At 35.8% G+C, this 20,008-nt stretch overlaps 1 protein-coding gene across 1 annotated transcript in view; it reads right to left on the bottom strand.

Annotated features, from left to right (window-relative positions):
* Tgap1l12 (GTPase activating protein testicular GAP1 like 12) overlaps window positions 1-20,008 on the bottom strand; it is a 376,199-nt gene that overhangs the window by 335,016 nt on the left and 21,175 nt on the right. The window contains exon 4 of the mRNA XM_087637245.1: window positions 17,472-17,558. The gene's annotated coding sequence lies outside the window, so the exon portion shown is untranslated. The remainder of the gene's footprint in view (window positions 1-17,471; window positions 17,559-20,008) is intronic.

Genomic DNA, 20,008 nt, shown 5'->3' with positions numbered 1-20,008 from the left:
TCGGAGCTGGCTAATAACATTTTCTGTATTAATGCGCTGACCTGAATTTATATCTTTTATGTAGTGGATACATTTGCTATGCCTGCAGGAACAGCTATTATGTACCTTAGCAATGCCATTCACCCATGCAAAATTTCAGAGACCCCAAATCCTACTGCTTGCTCTATATTTAACCAGCATCTCAGGGACAAGATCCTCAGTCTCCTATGAAAGAACCTGATTTCTACCTTTCTGGCTACAAGAAGGTGTTTTGCTATATCCTGCTTAAATCATTAAAACTAAATCAAAACCATAAGGCAAAAATAATAAAACCGCATAATTGAAAATGTGATTTATCTGAAGTGAATAGAAAATATTTATAATGTAGGCTGTCATTCACTTCTGTTTATGCAAAATTGTAGCCTGTAAATTAGTGATTTTGCTTACAAATTGATTCAGTTTTGTGTGTATAGAATATAAACAAGCAAAAAATATTTAAACAAAAAATACACAACATCCTTTAGCTTCCAGAATTGACCATTAGTTCATAGTTGCCAATATAAATTCATAGAATCAAATTTCTGAGCACTTTTGTCTATTTTCATTTGTATTTTACATTCAATATTCATTTTTCATATTCTTTATTGTAAAATATTTCACGTGCAGTGCTGTTATTCATGGGAAGAAATAAAGAAACAAGTAATCCTCCAGGAGATTTCTCCTCATGATTTAGTACCAAATCCATGAAAAATTTTCAGTGCAAGAAGAATCTCATTGGAATTTCAGTTTGAAATGTAAGTCACTCCCTCTACCATTAACTAGGTCACTTGTAAGTAGCCATCTTTATTTTGAAGTGGGTACTTTAGGGAATTTATTTCCTCTAAGGCTGGGGGGAAATTCACTCATATGCTATACTAATTCAATCAAGTGATTAAAAGGATTTATTAAAATATTTAGTCAGTTAGTTAATTGTTCATTTGGTGCTAATGGTTGTTATACTAATACTAATGCTGATGTGATGACGTCATAGGTATCATCATTATCTGTTGTTGATTCAGTAAAATCAAAGCCACAATAGAGGTGTCATTTTTCTACACATTCCCTTGCAGAGAATGGGGTAGCTTGATTTTCAAATATAGAATACTTGTTAGCAAGTTATTAGTATTTAGAAAGCAATGTCTTCATTAGGCAAAGGCAACATATTTTTTGCTTTTTTACAAAATCATAACAAATAAGATATCTCCTAAAAAGTACATAGGGAGAGGGTCTCACTATTTCAACGAAATAAATAAATAAATAAATAAATAAATAAATAAATAAATAAATAAATAAATAAATCTATCTATCTTGGTATTTCTTAAGAGTTCCAGGAAACAATGTAATCTTTCTATGTTCAATTAAAATGACCAAGTTTAAGTTATAGGAATTTACAGGTATGAATGATTTAAAAGTTAACCCAAGGGGCTGGGGATTTAGCTCAGTGGTAGAGCGCTTGCCTAGCAAACGCAAGGCCCTGGGTTCGGTCCCCAGCTCCAAAAAAAAAAAAAAAAAAGTTAACCCAAATATACCAGTGATATTTTTAAATTTTGATTTCTCTTATAAACAGAGGGGGGGGAGTGATTGGGAGAGAGAGAAAATGCAAACAAAACAAAACACATGCTACTAAAATTCCTCTTCTGAGTATTTGTTACATGGGAAGGAGAGGGTAGGGGCAGAGAAGGTGACTTTGGAGCAGAGAGAAGAAGCCAAAATGTTAGAAACAGCACACTTAGGGGCAGTCCAACATTCGAAAGAGAGAGACAGAAAGTGAAATAATAGAACTCAAAGAACAGAACTGACCAAGTTCTGGGAAGTTCACAGCAACTCCATGATAGCCTGGAGGGGACTTACAGGAATTCTGGGGGAAAATGAATGTAGTGCCTGTCTAGAAGAATAATAATTCTGCCTATTTTTTTTAGCATGGCACTAGGTGAACCTGCATTCCTGGAGGTGTTTTCTTGGCTGGATATTTATCAGGTCCAGAAGGAATGTTAGGTCTCCACTGAGCACAGCATCTCTGTCCACCTGATCAGTTCTCCTTAATGACCCTTTATTACTAGCCTAACAAAATACAGTATGATCCTCCACACTTCCTTCCCAGAAACTGGAGCTAAGCATCATCATCGGGCTTACTCAATGATTTGCTAATTGTTATTCTGCTTAAAAAATGAAACACATATTCAAGAATATTGATGTCCTTTCTCAAACTTAACTTTAGTTACAAAAAATTGCCCAGATAACAATGAATGGTTTTAACTTCAAGTGATTCAATAAGCATCCCTTGCCATTATTCAGTCACTAACTTGTGATCAGTTTATACAGGATCACAAGATAAACAATATCAATGTTTATATGTTATATATGTAGAAAATGATCTGAAGATTTTATCAGTTATATTTAAAGGATTGGATGAGACCTTTGGTATAAAAAACTGATTATAATTGATACAACATGATACCTCAAAAAATGTTTTTCATAGAAAGAAATTAGGGAAACCATACCCTTTCCACTAGTCACAAATAATATGAAATATCTTGCTGCGATGCTAACCAAGCAAGTGAAAACCTGTATGACAAGAACTTCAAGTCTCTGAAGAAAAATTGAAAAAAATCAGAAGATGGAAAGATGTTCAATGCTCATGGATCAGCTAGATTAACATAGTAGAAAAGGCCATCTGACCTAAAGTCATCTACAGATTCAATGCCATCCCTACCAAAATTCCAACTCAATTCTTCATGAGATAGAAAGAGAAATTCTCAAATTTATCTGAAAAAAAGCAAAAACCAAAACTATTCCCAACAATAAAAGAACTTCTAGGGAAATCACCATCCCTGATCTTAAGCTGTACTCCTGTGCAATGGTGATAGAAACTGAATGCTGGACAGACAGACAGGTAGACCAATGGAATAGAATGCAAGACCAAGAAATAAAATTTTTCAGTTTTTGAATTGGTGTATATTGGAGTTGATCCAGGAAGTCAGACATAAATCACAATTAAGAACACATATAGTAATATTTATGTACTACAATGTGCTAACTCTGTATATGAACACATTTAACATATTCGTTGAGATTGTGGGCAATGTACTATAATACTTAGCAAAGAGAAGAAATGTATTACATTTCATAAATATTTTAAATATATTTCAGATAAGATTTAACTTTTTTTAATTTTATTTTTTTTATTAACTTGAGTATTTCTTATTTACATTTTGAATGTTATTCCCTTTCCCGGTTTCCGGGCAAACATCCCCCTAATCCCTCCCCCTCCCCTTCTTTATGGGTGTTCCCCTCCCCACCCTACCCCCATTACTGCCCTCCCCCCAACAATCACGTTCACAGGGATTCAGTCTTAGCAGGACCCAGGGCTTCCACTTCCACTGGTGATCTTACTAGAATATTCAATGCTAACTATGAGGTCAGAGTCCAGGGTCAGTCCATGTATAGTCTTTAGGTAGTGGCTTAGTCCCTGGAAGCTCTAGTTGCTTAGCATTGTTGTTCATAAGGGGTCTCGAGCCCCTTCAAGCTCTTCCAGTTCTTTCTCTGATTCCTTCAACGGGGGTCCTATTCTCAGTTCAGTGGTTTGCTGCTGGCATTTGCCTCTGTATTTGCTGTATTCTGGCTGTGTCTCTCAGGAGAGGTCTACATCCGGCTCCTGTCGGCCTGCACTTCTTTGCTTCATCCATCTTGTCTAACTGGGTGGCTGTATATGTATGGGCCACATGTGGGTCAGGCTCTGAATGGGTGTTCCTTCTGTGTCTGTTTTAATCTTTGCCTCTCTATTCCCTGCCAAGGGTATTCTTGTTCCCCCTTTTAAAGAAGGAGTGAAGCATTCACATTTTGATGATCCGTCTTGAGTTTCATGTGTTCTATGCATCTAGGGTAATTCAAGCATTTGGGTTAATAGCCACTTATCAATGAGTGGATACCATGTGTGTTTTTCTGTGATTGGGTTACCTCACTCAGGATGATATTTTCCAGTTCCAACCATTTGTCTATGAATTTCATAAAGGCATTGTTTTTGATAGCTGAGTAATATTCCATTGTGTAGATGTACCACATTTTCTGTATCCATTCCTCTGTTGAAGGGCATCTGGGTTCTTTCCAGCTTCTGCTATTATAAATAAGGCTGCTATGAACATAGTGGAGCATGTGTCTTTTTTATGTGTTGGGGCATCTTGTGGGTATATACCCAAGAGAGGTATAGCTGGATCCTCAGGTAGTTCAATGTCCAATTTTCTGAGGAACCTCCAGACTGTTTTCCAGAATGGTTTTACCGGTCTGCAATCCCACCAACAATGGAGGAGTGTTCCTCTTTCTCCACATCCTTACCAGCATTTGTTGTCACCTGAGTTTTTGATCTTAGCCATTCTCACTGGTGTGAGGTGAAATCTCAGGGTTGTTTGATTTGCATTTCCCTTATGACTAAAGATGTTGAACATTTCTTTAGGTGTTTCTCAGCCATTTGGCATTCCTCAGCTGTGAATTCTTTGTTTAGTTCTGAACCCCATTTTTTAATAGGGTTAAGATTTAACTTTTATGTAGAATTTAATGTAGATATTAGATTTATTTCAAGTTCCTTGATAGTTTGCCAATCTGAAATATATTCCTCTATTTCAGTAAAATTTTCATCACAGTTAGTCAAAATCCCTAATAATTCAGTCATACTTTGAAATAAGTAATTTAAAATGTTTTGTTCATAATATTTCCAAATTTTGTACTTAAATTGAAATATTGTAGATGAATTATAATTTAAGTACAATTAATGTGTTTATTTTATATTTCCCTACACATAGAATTTATTAAATATGCAAAATATATATCTATATTTTAGATAAGTTGTTTTAATAAAATATTCAGAAGTTTTGAAAGACATTATTGCACGCCTTGTTAATTTGTATACATTATAATCTGTGTTATTTTTGCATACACACAGACCTACTTGCATGGAATCATTTCCCTATTTACCATATCTTTGAAAGATGATAGTCTTCATTTTGAATTATTCATAAAATCCTAAGGCTAATTTATACATGAAAGAAAAGAAAAAAGTACTCTTGCTTATATATCTTTATTTATGAACAGAAGTCTCAAAGATTTATAATCACTCCATTATGGCAAGTTTCTGTCCTATGATATATTAACATGGGAACATATCCTTAAGTCAAAAGGCAATGATATCAAAGATAAATCTTAGAATATTTGGTTTTTAAAAGTTCAGAGTAATGGTATGAGAACCACTTAGATGGAGTGCAGTGTCTCACGGTCAAGCTTCATGACAAGCCTAATGAGTTTGTTGTTGCTGATGGGGAATGGCAATCCTTCCTCTATTGCAACATCCAGGCTCCACAATCCTTGTGTACAGTTAAGAAAATTAGACATATGAAAACTGTTATCTAGTCTTCATTGATAATGTTCATAAATGGGAGAATTCTCTATGACTATCAAATCAAAGAAAAACAGGCCTTCATCATTCTAATAAACTTACCTTTTTTTTGGCTAGTTATACATAAATTCCATTGTACGCTAGTATGAATATGGTATTCACATGTCATTAAGGTGAACTGCAAAAGACCTTGCTGTTCTGGGTTTACCAATTTAAATGAAAGTCCTTACTATGTAACTTAGGCATTACCTCTTTTGTGATTTTGGTCAAATGGTGTCACCTCTTTTTTCCTCATTCCATAATTATACAAAGATAGCAGTAAAAATTTTTAACATATATATATATATATATATATATAACTTAATGTAGGGAGTCCATTGCTACTTTTGCTCACAAATAAAGAAGGAATGTTTCTTTACTTGCTCTAGCCATTTTAGCTCCTGATTGAATGATTCAGAGAACTGGTATTTTTAATAAGCTACAAGCACTAATATTAGGCTGGACAGGTTCTGAGCTACTCTCACCTTCTTATGCTGCCTATTACCCAGCCAAAGGGCCCAACACTTGCCATTAGGTCTTGCTTCGGTTCACTGTGGTCCATGTGTGTCCTCATGCATACTCTCTCAAGACCTCAAGGCAAATCCTCCTGGTCTATCATCACGGTCTCTTCATAGCTCTTTTCTCATGGTCTTTATTTGCTCATCTCCTTTGAGTCCCATTGCAAAGACTGAAAGCCCCACACTATTTCTTCTTCCCATCTAATTGGCTGTCAGTTCCTTTATTAACCAATCATAGGTAGTAAAAAAAGAATTTTTACTTAACATTCAGGTCTGAGATGCTTGACCATGCCATTGTCTGAATTGCAACCAGATGTCTGTGCATAGAAATAAGCACCTGAATAAAATGCACAAAGGCATCCTCCAACAGAACTTGGTTCACTAGCTTCCTTTAATGGGTAACTATAGCTACCTTTCTCAAAGAAGCCTCTTTCCAGCAGATGGGGAACATCACAGAAAGTCACAGCCAGACATACGGCAGACAGGCAAACATTTCATGGGGAGCTCAGTGCCTAGGGACACTATAGCTCCTGCACAAGTATACAGTTCCTGCACTATGGCTCAAGAATACAACTCCTGCATCTGTGGCACACAGATCGTCACTGAAAAGGATAGAACACACTGAAGCTTTCTATGAATGTCTTTCTTACAAAGTCCTGAAAAAACAGCAGTGGACATGTTGACATGGAAGGGGACATCTTTCACCTAGTTCCACCCCTAAGACAAACAGCTATGGGTAACTAATAGATGCTGGAAGGAGTAACAAAAGAAACCCTAAAAGAGAACACACACAACTCTTCATATTTATAAAAGGAGATAAGCCATGAACCCAGGAAAAAAATACCTTCCTAGCAAGAGTGTCAGTTCATCCTCAAAAGAGATAATGCGTGTACCATGTCAAGTGTGAGGAAGGTAATTCAAGGAGAAAAAAGATAATTAATTATACTGGTGATAGATGATATTTTAAGGAATTTGTTTTACTTGCCTCTTTTAGAGGCAAGAAAGATTTATTTCTTTCTCTCTGTATGTTCCAGTCTGCTTAATAAGATGAATAGGAGAAAGGGATACTAATGATTAGTATTCAAAGTCATGTGCAATGTAGAGGTAAATGGTTAGCCATAAACTAATAAGATCAGAATGGTATGAACACCACCTTATAGATGACCAGATAAAGAAGGGAGTAAGCCATGTACCAAGATAAATATTATTTCTTGTACATATCTTCCACGTGCTTGGTTAAAGTCACACCCAGGTATTTTATGTTCTTTGTGACTATTGTGAAGGGTGTCATTTCCCTAATTTCTTTCTCAGCCTGTTTATTCTTGAAGTAGAGGAAGGCTGCTATTTGTTAAGTTTTTACCCAGCCACTTTGCTGAAATTGTTTATTAGGCTTAGTAGTTGTCTGGTGGAACTTTTTTTTTATCTTATCATACCATCTGCAAATAGTGATATTTTGACTTCTTCCTTTCCAATTTTTATCCCTTTGACCTCTTTTGTTGTCTGATTGCAACAAACAGTGCTGGTTCAATTGGGTAGTGCTCCTTCTGTTTCTATTTTGTGGGGTAATTGGACAGTGTTGGTATGATGCCTTCTATGAATGTCTGATAGAATTCTGCATTAAACTCATCTGGTCTTGGGCTTTTTTTTTTGGGTGGAAGACTTAATAACTGCTTCTATTTCTTTAGGAGTTATGGGGATGTTAAGTGGCTTATCTGATCTTGATTTAATTTTGGTACCTGGTATCTGTCTAGAAAATTGTCCATTTCATCCAGATTTTCCAGTTGTGTTTAGTATAGGCTTTTATAGTAGGATCTGATGGTTTTTTTTCAATCGCCTCAGAACAATAATACCAACCAACCAGAACTCTCAGGGATTAAACCACAACCCAAAGACTACAAATAGACAGACCCATGGCTCCAGCTGCATATGTAGCAGAGGATGGCCTTGTTGAGCGCCAATGGGAGGAGAAGCCCTTGGTCCTGCCAAGGCTGGAACCCCCAGTGCAGAGGAATGTCATGGGGGGGAGGTAGGAAGGGGGTGTGGTTGGGGAAGGGGAACACCCTATAGAAGAAGGGAGGGATGGGATAGGGGGCTTATGGCCAGGAAACTGGGAAAGAAAATAACATTTGAAATGTAAATAAAAATATCCAATAAAAATAAAAATATTTTAAAAGAATAATTTCTACAGAATATCCATAGACTCAAAAAAAAAAAAGAAAAAAAAAAAAAAGGACAAGCATTTGGTTTAGTTTCCTCTTGGCTACGAAAAGATAGGGACTGATTGTTCTGATAACCCATATTCTTTTCCTGTGAAGTGCTTCTGCTAGTGTGATTTTCATAGTAGCAGGTGTGAAACATTCTATGTAGGCATAGTGGCACCTTTCAGGATCATCTTGCCTCAGCAAGAAACTGCCCTGTGTGAAGAAAAATCTAGGGAATGGTCTGTTGATAGCTGATTCTGCCTTGGAGGAATCCCTGTTAGTAAGATCATGGAGATGAGAGAAAGAAAAGTAACCACACCATTATTATAGTTGCACAGATCAAAAAGGCTCAAAGACATGGGAGGTTGAACATGATGCAGGTACACTATGTAGTATGATCCAGGTATTCAAACTTGATGCAATATGAGGAAGCCAGTCATTTCTTGTAGTTCATGAACTCTAGCAGAAAGTAAAACAAAACAAAATCACACACACACATACACAAACACACACAGACAAAGCAATGAATGATCTAGACATAGGCCTGAAAGATCAGAGAATTTTCAGCACAATTTTGTGTTGTATTTTATTTATGTCTGAGCTTCACACAGTGTGACACAAGATCATAAAAGTTATTCTGACATTTTCACAATCTTCTAATATCTTATTCATTTTACTTTACTGTCAAAACATACCTACTTGCTATTTGTTCACTTTATTCTCTTAGTATTTATTTTGAAATTGATAGTTATTTGTTAGTGTTTTCTTTTCTGAGGATGCAGATAGTCTGCAACTTTCATTAAATTCATAAGAAAGAAAATAATTTCATGTTGTTTTTATGTATTTTAAATACACAGATGGTGGAAGATCCTGCTATTTAAGATGATAGTCTACCATGTCCACACAATTCCCCTGAGCTCAGAACAAAAGGAAGGTTCCCTTCTTTCCCATACTTTTTCTGGGGAACCCAACCCCACATTTTCTACCTGATTAATATTATATAGTTCTTGGAGCAGAATGTGCTGTTTGTTGAGTGTTTAATTTTAGCTATTTTAGTGGGTTTATAATGGAATCTCAGAGTTGGCATGACTTGGATTTCCTCAATGACTAAAAGCATTAAACATTTCATTAAGAGCTTCTTGGGCAATCAAGATCTTTCTGTTGAAAGATCTTTTTAGGCCTGTACTCCACTTCTTAGTTGAGTTATTTGTATTGTCAGTATCTAACTTCCTGATTTCTTTAAATATTTTGAATATTAGTATTCCATCAGATGTATGATTAATAAAGAGCTTTTTGCAGTCTGTACTTTGTCATTTTGTCCTGATAGCAGTGTCCTTTGACTTACAGAAACTTTTTAGTTTCATGAGGTCCCATTTATTAATTCTTGACCTTTGTACCTGAGCCATTCTGGCACAAGAATGTGTTCTGTTCAGGAAGTTACCTCCTGTACTGACAAGTTCAAGAGTATTTGGCAATTTCTGATCTATTACATTAAGAGTGGTTAGTTTTATGTTCAGGTGTTTAATATTTGCACTATTTCTATATTAACATCAGGCAGTTTTTATAAATATTGCTCTGCAGAATAGCCTAAAATCAGGGATAGTGAAATCTCTAGAAGTTCTTTTATTGTTCATAATCATTGTGGCTATCCTGCATTTTTTCCCATATGAAACTGGGAATTGTTCTTTTAAGATCCATGAAGAATTGTCTTGGCATTCTGGATGGGGACTGCATTGAATTTGTAGATTGCTTTTGGTATGATGACCATTTTTACTAGGTTAATACTATCAACCTATGAACAAAGGAGATATTTCCACCTTCTGGTATCTTTCTCATATACTTTCTTCATTGATTTGAATTTCTGATCATATAGATCTTTCACTTGCTTGGGTAGAGTTAGTCTAAGGCATTTCATGTTATTTGTAGCTAATGTGAAGGACACTGTTTTTCTCAGTTCTTTCTCAGCCTGGCAATTGTATAGAGGAAGGCTACTGATTTCCTTGAGTAAATTTTTTTTGTCCAGCCACATTGCTGAAAGTATTTAGCAGCTATAGAAATTATCTGGTATAATATTGGAGGTCACTTATGTATTCGATCATATAATCTGCAAATACTGATACTTTTTCTTCTCCATTTCTAATTTGTATCCTAATCTCCATTAGTCATTTTATTGATCTAACTAGAACTTTAAGTATTATATTGAATAAATGTGCAGAGAATGTTAATTTCAATCTGTAACAATGATATAAACTAAAAACAAACATATTTAGAAAACTATATTAGGACAATTTATTTGACAATATCTAAAAGAAATAAATAAAACATCAATTAAAATGTATATTCATGGCCTGCGCCCAGAGCTGACCCTCTGACACCGCTCTCTGTACCCAAATTCCATGGGGAGAGAGCAAGACTCTCAGAAGTGCAGACAATCCTGAGAGCACACTTCTCCTCACATTCCGGGTCCAAGAAAAACCTGCCTGGAGACCTCTGGACATAGGAAAAAACAGCAGTCAGGGAGAAGATCCCTTTGGTTTCTGCCTTGAGCTGACCCTGTGACAGAGATATCTATACCCAGATGCTGCTGGGAAAAAGCCATACTCCAGGAATGCTGACACATATCGTACAGGTAGATCAAGCCACTGTCAGAGGCAATGAGACAATCTAACACTAGAGATAAGTAGATGGCAAGAGGAAAGGGCAAGAACCTAAGCGACAGACACCAAGATCATGTAGCATTATCAGAACACAGTCCTCCTACCAAAGCAGGCTCTGGATACTTCAATGCCTGGAAAAGCAAGATTTGTTTTCAAAATCATAACTCATGTTTATGTTATAGAACTTTAGAAAGGACATAAATAACTCCCTTAAAGAAGTATAGAACATCACAGGTAAACAGGTAGAAGCCCTTAAAGAGGAAACACAAATATCCCTTAAAGAAGTACAAGAAAACACAACCAAACAGATGAAGGAGTTGAACAAAACCGTCAGGGATCTAACAATAGAAATAGAAACAATAAAGAAATCACAAAGGGAGACAACCCTGAAAAAAGAAAACCTAGGAAAGAGATCATGAGTCATAGACATAAGCATTACCAACAGAATACAAGAGATAGGAGAGAGAATCTCAGTGGCAGAAGATACCATTTTAAACATTGACACAATCTTCAAAGAAAATGCAAAATGCACAAAGCTCCTAACCCAGAACATCCAGGAAATCCAGCATACAATGAGAAAATCGAAGCTAAAGATAATAGATATAGAAGAGAGAGAAGATTCCTAACTTAAAGAGACAGTAAATATCATCAACAAAATTATAGAAGAAAACTTCTCTAACCTAAAGAAAGAGAAGTCCATAAACATAAAAGAAGCCTAAAGAACTCCAAACAGATTGGACCAGAAAAGAAATTCCTCCTGACACATAATATTCAAAGTACCAAAAGAACAAAACAAAGAAAAAATATTAAAAGCAGTAAGGGAAAAAGGTCAAACATCATGTAAAGGCAAACCTATCACAATCACACTGGTCTACACACCAGAGAATATGAAAGGCTGAAGATCCTGGGCAAATGTCATATAGACCCTAAGAGAACACAAATGCCAGACCAGGCTACTATATCCAACAAAATTCTCAATTACCATAGATGGACAAACCATGATATTCCATGACAAAACCAAATTTATATAAAATCTCTCTACAAATCCAGATATAAACAGGATAATAAATGGAAAACTCCAACACATGGAGAGAAGCTAAACCCTGGAAAAAGCAAGAAAGTAATCTAATTTCAACTAAGCCAAAAGAAGATAGCCACACAAACATAATTCCACCTATAACAACAAAAATAAGAGAAAACAACAATCATTATTCCCTAATATCTCTCAACAACAATCTAGTCAAAACATAGACTAACAGACTGGATACCTGAAGAAGACCCAGCATTTTGCTGCATATAGGAAACACACTTCAGTGACAAAGACAGACAATACCTCAGAGTAAAAGATTAGGAAATAATTCTCTAAGCTAATAGTCCCAAAACACGAGCTGGAGTAGACATTCTATATCGAATAAAATCAACTTTCAACTAAAAGTTATCAAAATAGATAAGGAAGGACACTTCATATTCATCACAGGAAAAATTCACCAAGATGAACTCTCAGTCCTAAATCTCTATGTTCCAAATGTGGGCCTACCTATATTAATAAAAGAAACCATCCTAAAGCTCAAAGCACAGATTGTGCCTCCCACAACAGTACCCCACTCTCAACAACGGACAGATAATAGAAAATAAAAAGGGAGAAAAAGAAAAACTAACAGACATTCTGAATTAAACGGATTTAATAGATATCTATAGACCATTTCATTATAAACCAAAAGAATATACCTTCTTCTCAGAACCTCATGTTACGTTCTCCACAACTGACCATATAATTGGTCACAAAACAGTCTTCAACAGGTACATGAAGATTCAAATAATCCCATGCATCCTCCCAGATCACTATGGACTAAGACTGGTCTTCAATAAATATATAGCGACAGAAAGCCCACATAAACATGGAAGCTGAATAATGTTCTACTCAATTATAACTTGGTCAAGGATGAAATAAAGAAAGATATTAAAGACATTTTAGAATTTATTGAAAATGAAAGTGCAATATACCCAAATTTATGGGACACAATGTAAACAGTGCTAAGAAGAAATCTTATTGTACTGAGTGCCTCCAAAAAGAAACTACAGAGAGTATGCACTAGCAGCTGGAAAGCACACTCAAAGTTCTAGAAAAAAAAGAAGCAAATACACCCAAGAGGAGTAGATAGCATGAAATAATCAAACTCGTCTGAAGTCAACCAAGTACAAACAAAAAGAACTATACAAAGAACCATCAAAACCAGAAGCTGGTTCTTTGAGAAAATTAACAAGATAACCCTTCACCAGAATAACCAGAGGGCACAGAAAAAGTACCCAAAGTAACAAAATGAGAAATGTAAAGGGAGACATAAGAGAAACCTGGGAAATTCAAAGAATCATCAGATCCTACTACACAAGCTCATGATCAACAAAACTGGAAAATCTGGATGAAATGGACAAGTTTTTAGACAGTTGCCAGGTGCCAACATTAAATCAGGATCAGATAAACCATCTAAGCAATCTCATTAATCCTAAAGAAATAGAAGCAGTCAATAACAGCCTCCCAAACACAAAAAGCCCAGGACCAGATGGGTTTAATGGAACATTTTATCAAATTCTCATAGAAGACCTCTAATATCAATACTGTCCAAACTATTCCAGAAAATGGAAATAGAAAGAACAGGGGACTTTCCTGAATATACCCAAGACCTTGGAGGTAAGAGACTCAGAGGCCTCAAAGGGAGGAACCTTAGATGAAATGCCCCACAGTGAAGATAGAGAATTTGTAAAGCCCACCTCGAAGAAAGACAGGGAATTGAGTGAGGGATGGGATTGCTGTCCCACAGTCAAAACCTTGACCCACAATTTTTCCTTTCTGAAACGAAGGAGAATTTTATGAAAAGGAAGTCCAGTGACAGGTCCAAATTGGGATTCTACTCAAGGGGAGGCCCTAAAGCCTGATATTACTGAGGTCATGGAGTGCTCACAAAAAGGAACCTATCATGACTACCCTCACAAAGACTCAACAAGCAGCTGAAAATGTCAGATTCGATATTTGCACCCAACCAATGAACAGAAGCTGTTGTCCCCTTTGGTCAAATTAGGGAAATGCATGAAGAAGCTGAGGAGAAGGGTGACCCTGTAGGAGGACCAGCAGTCTCAATTACCCTGAACATCTGACATCTGTCAGACACTAGATCATCAGCCAGGCAGCATACACCAGCTGAGATGAGGCCCCCAACACATACACATCAGAGGACTGCCGAGTCTGGGTTCATTCAGAGAAGATGCACCTGAGTTTTTGATTTTAGCCAGAAGATACATATGTCAATGTTCACATAGTATGTATATCTCACAGTGCTTTTGCTGTGTGTATTTTATTATTCAAAGATAAAATAATACAGAAAATTCCTGACAAACCTGCCATAGGATAAAGATCTCCCTTCAGTTTATTTTGGCCTCTGATATTTGTAAGAAGCACTTTCTCCTTCCTTTGAACTACTTTTTTTTTATTTTTATTAACTTGAGTATTTCTTTTTTTTTTTTTTTTGTTCTTTTTTTTTCGGAGCTGGGGACCGAACCCAGGGCCTTGCGCTTCCTAGGTAAGCGCTCTACCACTGAGCTAAATCCTTAGCCCCAACTTGAGTATTTCTTATATATATTTCGAGTGTTATTCCCTTTCCCGGTTTCTGGGCAAACATCCCCCTCCCCCCTCCCCTTCCTTATGGGTGTTCCCCTCCCAACCCTCCCCCCATTGCCGCCCTCCCCCCAACAGTCTAGTTCACTGGGGGTTCATTCTTAGCAGGACCCAGGGCTTCCCCTTCCACTGGTGCTCTTACAAGGATATGCATTGCTACCTATGAGGTCAGAGTCCAGGGTCAGTCCATGTATAGTCTTTAGGTAGTGGCTTAGTCCCTGGAAGCTCTGGTTGCTTGGCATTGTTGTACATATGGGGTCTCGAGCCCCTTCAAGCTCTTCCAGTTCTTTCTCTGATTCCTTCAACGGGGGTTCTATTCTCAGTTCAGTGGTTTGCTGCTGGCATTCACCTCTGTATTTGCTGTATTCTGGCTGTGTCTCTCAGGAGCGATCTACATCCGGCTCCTGTCGGTCTGCACTTCTTTGCTTCATCCATCTTGTCTAATTGGGTGGCTGTATATGTATGGGCCACATGTGGGGCAGGCTCTGAATGGGTGTTACTTCAGTCTCTGTTTTAATCTTTGCCTCTCTCTTCCCTGCCAAGGGTATTCTTGTTCCCCTTTTAAAGAAGGCGTGAAACATTCACATTTTGATCATCCGTCTTGCCTTTGAACTACTTCTATTCCACCTAAGAGAACGTACACAAATCTGTTTTCCTAGAGTCTCTATGAGGTTTTAGCTTTATTCTTGTAACACTGAGCTCTCAACACAAATACATGTCTGAAATGCAAACTTCTAGTTTCTTTGGAAATTTAGTTACATCAAATGGTGTTTTGCTTGGGCGTACAGGTAAAAGGTTGTCTTGCTAAAACAGGTGAAAGGCAGTTTTTCTGTCATCAGACACAAGTGAAAGGATGTTTAGAAATAGCAAACATGTGAAAGGATGCTGATGAAGGAGTATAAATATGACCACACAGACAGACAGGGATGAGTACTGAGCTTTGTTTTTCTGTGTTCCACCTTGCCATTCTTTGCTAAAGATTTGCGTGTGTAACAGTTTGCCTTATATTGGTTAGTTGTTGAACTCAACTTGTGGTAATGCCACCATTGAAACTCTCCCAAGAATTGCTCATGAGATTCCTGTGGGAGCTTGCTTCCTCTGTGGACTTACCTAGGCCATTTGGTGAGCATGGTGGTTTCTTCAGGATTGAACTACAGTTGCTGGTTTGTGTCAGGTGTCAGCCTGCCAAAAGGACTGGCCTGTAGCTGCTGGCTCTTACCTGGTGTCTGCCTGCCTAGAGGACTTGTTTGCAGCTTCTCAGTCATATTCACTGTGTGCCACTGGACTGAACTGCCGCCAAAGTCAATCAAGCTCACCCTCAAAGAACTATTGCTGAACAGACCTACTTCCTGTGTATCCTAATAACATTTCTACTTCCTGTGCTGGATGATGGGCTAGAGGAGAGGATGAAAAGGTTGCAAAAAATGTATGTTTATATATGTCTATTTTGAATATTTCTAAATACAGAGTTTTAATGTACCAAGAGGTAGTAAATAAATAATAAAAATAACAGAATTTGAATAGAGAGATTATGAAGTCTAGGTGTAAATAAGTGTTTTGATTTGCATAAATATATTTTTGGTGAAAAGGCAATTTATGATACCTCATATCAACAAACATCAATGAATTTACTGAGTATATTACCCTATCTCAATTTTTGAAAAATTTTTGTAAATAAGCAATTTTGAATTTATCTATAATACCATGTGCTCAGGATAAAAATGAATATTAACAGTAAGTATGTTAACCTATAAACAAATTGTCATGTTTTAGAATAACATAAGTCTTTCAATTCCAATGATTTCATGGGCTTCCACTATTTTAATGGAAGATTTTACATCTATTTATTGAAAATAAATGATATTCTACATATCATAAATAGTGTATTTCATTTTTGCTTATGATTTTTGTAAGTAATCTTCAAGGTGAATATTTTATTATGCCTTGTATAACGTGATTTGATCAATAGAATGTAGACATGCTTTCACGTGTAAATTACTTCATCTGGGTAAAACTTGCTTTCAAATATTTGTGATTGATTTTACTGAATTGCAGAAGTACCTATATATGATATGTTTGATTGTAGACATGCATTATCTTTGTTGAAAACATTGGTATTATAACTATTACTTACTGTTTTTCCAAGAACAGGCATTGTCATTTATATGATTTATATGTTATAATATCAGCTAAAGTTACAAACCTTAAGTTATTGTAGACATTTTACTCCCCTCAAGACAACTTGTTTTTGATTCACTGTTTTCATTAAGTTTTCTCTCCAGCAATAGTGTTTAACTTTAATACCATTTATTATTTTACTTTGTCTCCATTGAAGGGATTCAATTCTATTTGGTATCTGGCATCTAGTCCTCTGACAGCTTTTCTTTGTTTTGCTTCAACTCCACAGAATATCTTTCTTTTCCCTTCAGTTTTACTCTGATGAAACGTTTCCATTAATGTATTTTATTACCCATTGCACAGAACTACTAAAGTATAATAACTGTGACATAAAGAAATTTCAATGGAAAATTTGATTCTATATGAAATTATTAGAACAAACTTTTCAATTTATGAGCAGATTTTTTTCTACTTCTAAAGCAAGATAGGCAAAATAGATAATGTTTTTCAATAGTTCTATTGAATAATGGGATGAAATTATTTTATGTTTCTATGTATATTTTTGTAATATTTGTTTCTATGTGTATTTAAACAAGTGAATTTGTTTTAGTCTAAAAAAGGAGTCACAGAAAATTAAGTTGTAAGGAAAACTATAAAATATATGAAAACTATTTAGACAAATATGCTATTTTGTAATTAATAGTAATTGAGACTTCCTGTGATATGATATTTTAAAAACTCTATAATTTAAAATATGATTAGAAAATTATATTACTTATTGAGTTAAATCAAAACCAGATAATTAAATTTAAACAGAACTATAACCTCTAGTAAAATAGAAGTAATACTTAAATGTCTCCTTACCCCCAAAAATCTCATGGGCCACATGGATTAGACACAGAATTTTACCATATTTTCAAAGAAGATTTAGCACAATACTCCTCAAATATTCTGCAAAGTAGAAACAGATATAACAATTGTTAATTCCGTTTGTGAGGCCAAAGTCACCCGATACCCAAACAATTTCAGATCCAAAAGTGAAAATTACAAATTTCGCTTATGAGTTCAGATGCAATTATTCTTAATGTAATACATGAAAGCAGAATTCAATAACACATCACATAAATAGTCTACCATCATCACACATGCTTCATGCAAATGCTCATCATACTTAAAATATGTTAATCAATAAAATAAACCACCTAGAAACAGATGGATAGCCAAAACCACGCGAACTTCTCATTAGATGCAAAAAAGTCCTTTGACATAATCCAACATCCCTTCATGATAAAAGTCAGTGGGATACAAGGAAGACACTGGTCATACTTCCCCTTAATAAAAGTAGTATGCATTAACCTACCTGCAAAGAAAATTGAAATATTTTCACTAAAATGAGGAATAAGACAAGGTTGTTTTCTCTTTATATAACTATATACCTGAAATCTTAGCTAGAGCAACCAGACAAGGGAAGGAGTTTAAGGGAACACTAAATGAAGAGGTCAACATATCTTTATTTTCAGCTGATATGATTTTATACATAAATGATCCTAAAACCTAAATGTGGAAACACATTTTAAACACATTCAACAATGTATTAGGATATAAAATTAACACACACACACACACACACACACACACACATTTATTTTTCTAGATACAAAGGAAATATACATTGAGAAAGAAATCAAGGAAACATCCCAATTCACAATAGTCTCAAAAATATATTTCTTGGGGTAATATTAAGCAAGCAAAACTTGTACAATAAGTACTTAAGACATTAAATAAGTAAATAAGTAATTTGAAGTAATATCAAAGAATGAAAACTCTATGCTCATGGAGAATGATGGAATGCGGCCATAAGATGAGAAGTAGACACAAAGACACACAGAAAGCTCAGAATCTATTTCCTATTGATGACTAATCCCAAAAGAAAAAACTAATTTGCTCCAATGGAGTACATGCGAAAACCACATTAGGGCATAAGCCATTTTCTCAGCAGCAGATGATCAACCACAAATGAACTTTGGAACTCACAGTCCTTTTGCTGGGAGTTTGGTTGTTTATCTATTTTTTCTTTACAGGTCTTTTGGTTAAATGTTTCATGTTATTTTATGATTATGATGATGATGATGATGGTGGTGGTGGTGGTGGCGGTGGTGGTGATGATGATATGATTATGATGACGGGACTTGCTGTGTGTGTGTTATATGTGAGTGTGGTTGTGTGTGTGTGTATGTGCACAGCTGTTTCTTTTTTGTGGATATTTAAGTCTGTGGTTTTGTACTATTCTAATTTGTTTTTTTTAATTCCTTTTCATTTTACTTTTTACAATTAAAGAAAAAATTGGATTTGGGTAGGTGGTGAGAGGAGGAGAATATAAGAGAGTAGGGGCAATATTGTATATATTGTAAGATGGCTATTGTTTCAATAAAAAGTGGGTTTTTTAAAAAGTTAATTTAAAGAATAAAAATTCCTTTCATAACATTTGGGAATGGAAAAATTTCCACAGTCATGTAGAAGAACTGGTATAATTGAAGATAAATTTGTACAAATTCTTACTTCTGAACTTTAAGAATTAAAATAACTATCAAGGAGTCTTAATCATGTACTTGGTCTAGCTATGTTTGTAATTAACTTCATAGTACAATATTGCGCTGGCAAATTTTATGCCAACTTGACACAGGACAGAGTTACTGAGAGGAGGGAATCTCTCAATGGAGAACATATCCCGATAAGATCTGGATGCAAAGTGTTTTATTATTTAATGATTGATGGTGGAGGATTCAGCTGATTGAGGGTGGTACCATCTCTGGAATGGTGGTGGTTTGAATTCTATAAGAAAGCAGGCTGAGCAAGCCGTGAAAAACAAGACAGTAAGCAGCATTCTATGGCCTCTTCCTCAGCTACTAACTCCAGGTTTCAGCCCTGCTTGAGTTCCTGTCCTGAATTCATTCAGTGGTAGACCACACTGTAGAAGTATAAGGCAAATAAATTCTTTCATCCGCTATTTGCTTTTGGTCATGGTGTTTCATCATAGAAATAGTAATCCAAGTGAAGTGAGGATGGTATCAGGATAGTGGGACATTGCTTCAAAAACCTAACAACATCGTGTTGGTAGGATTGTGGAAGGATTTTGTAGCATTGAACTACAAAAATACATTGAGTGTTGAAAGCTCAGTAAGCTGCTATGTACCTCAGAAAATAAGAATGTTGAGAGCAGAAAATGGAGATTTGGTTTGTGAAGTTTCAAAGGGAATCAAAGACCCTACCAGATATTTTGTGTAAAGAATATGTGGTGCTTGGTCAAAGGGAACTGAAGAATCAGCTGTGATGACAACAAATAAACAAATAAAACAGAAGTACTTAAGTAAAATGTTGCTTTCTGGGACACTGGATATTCG

The sequence above is a fragment of the Rattus norvegicus genome, chromosome 2, assembly GCF_021556685.1.
Source record: "Rattus norvegicus strain SHRSP/BbbUtx chromosome 2, alternate assembly SHRSP_T2T, whole genome shotgun sequence".
NCBI classification, from domain to species: domain Eukaryota; kingdom Metazoa; phylum Chordata; class Mammalia; order Rodentia; family Muridae; genus Rattus; species Rattus norvegicus.
Note: the sequence above shows the minus strand (reverse complement) of the source record. Positions and strands in the feature narration are given on the sequence as shown.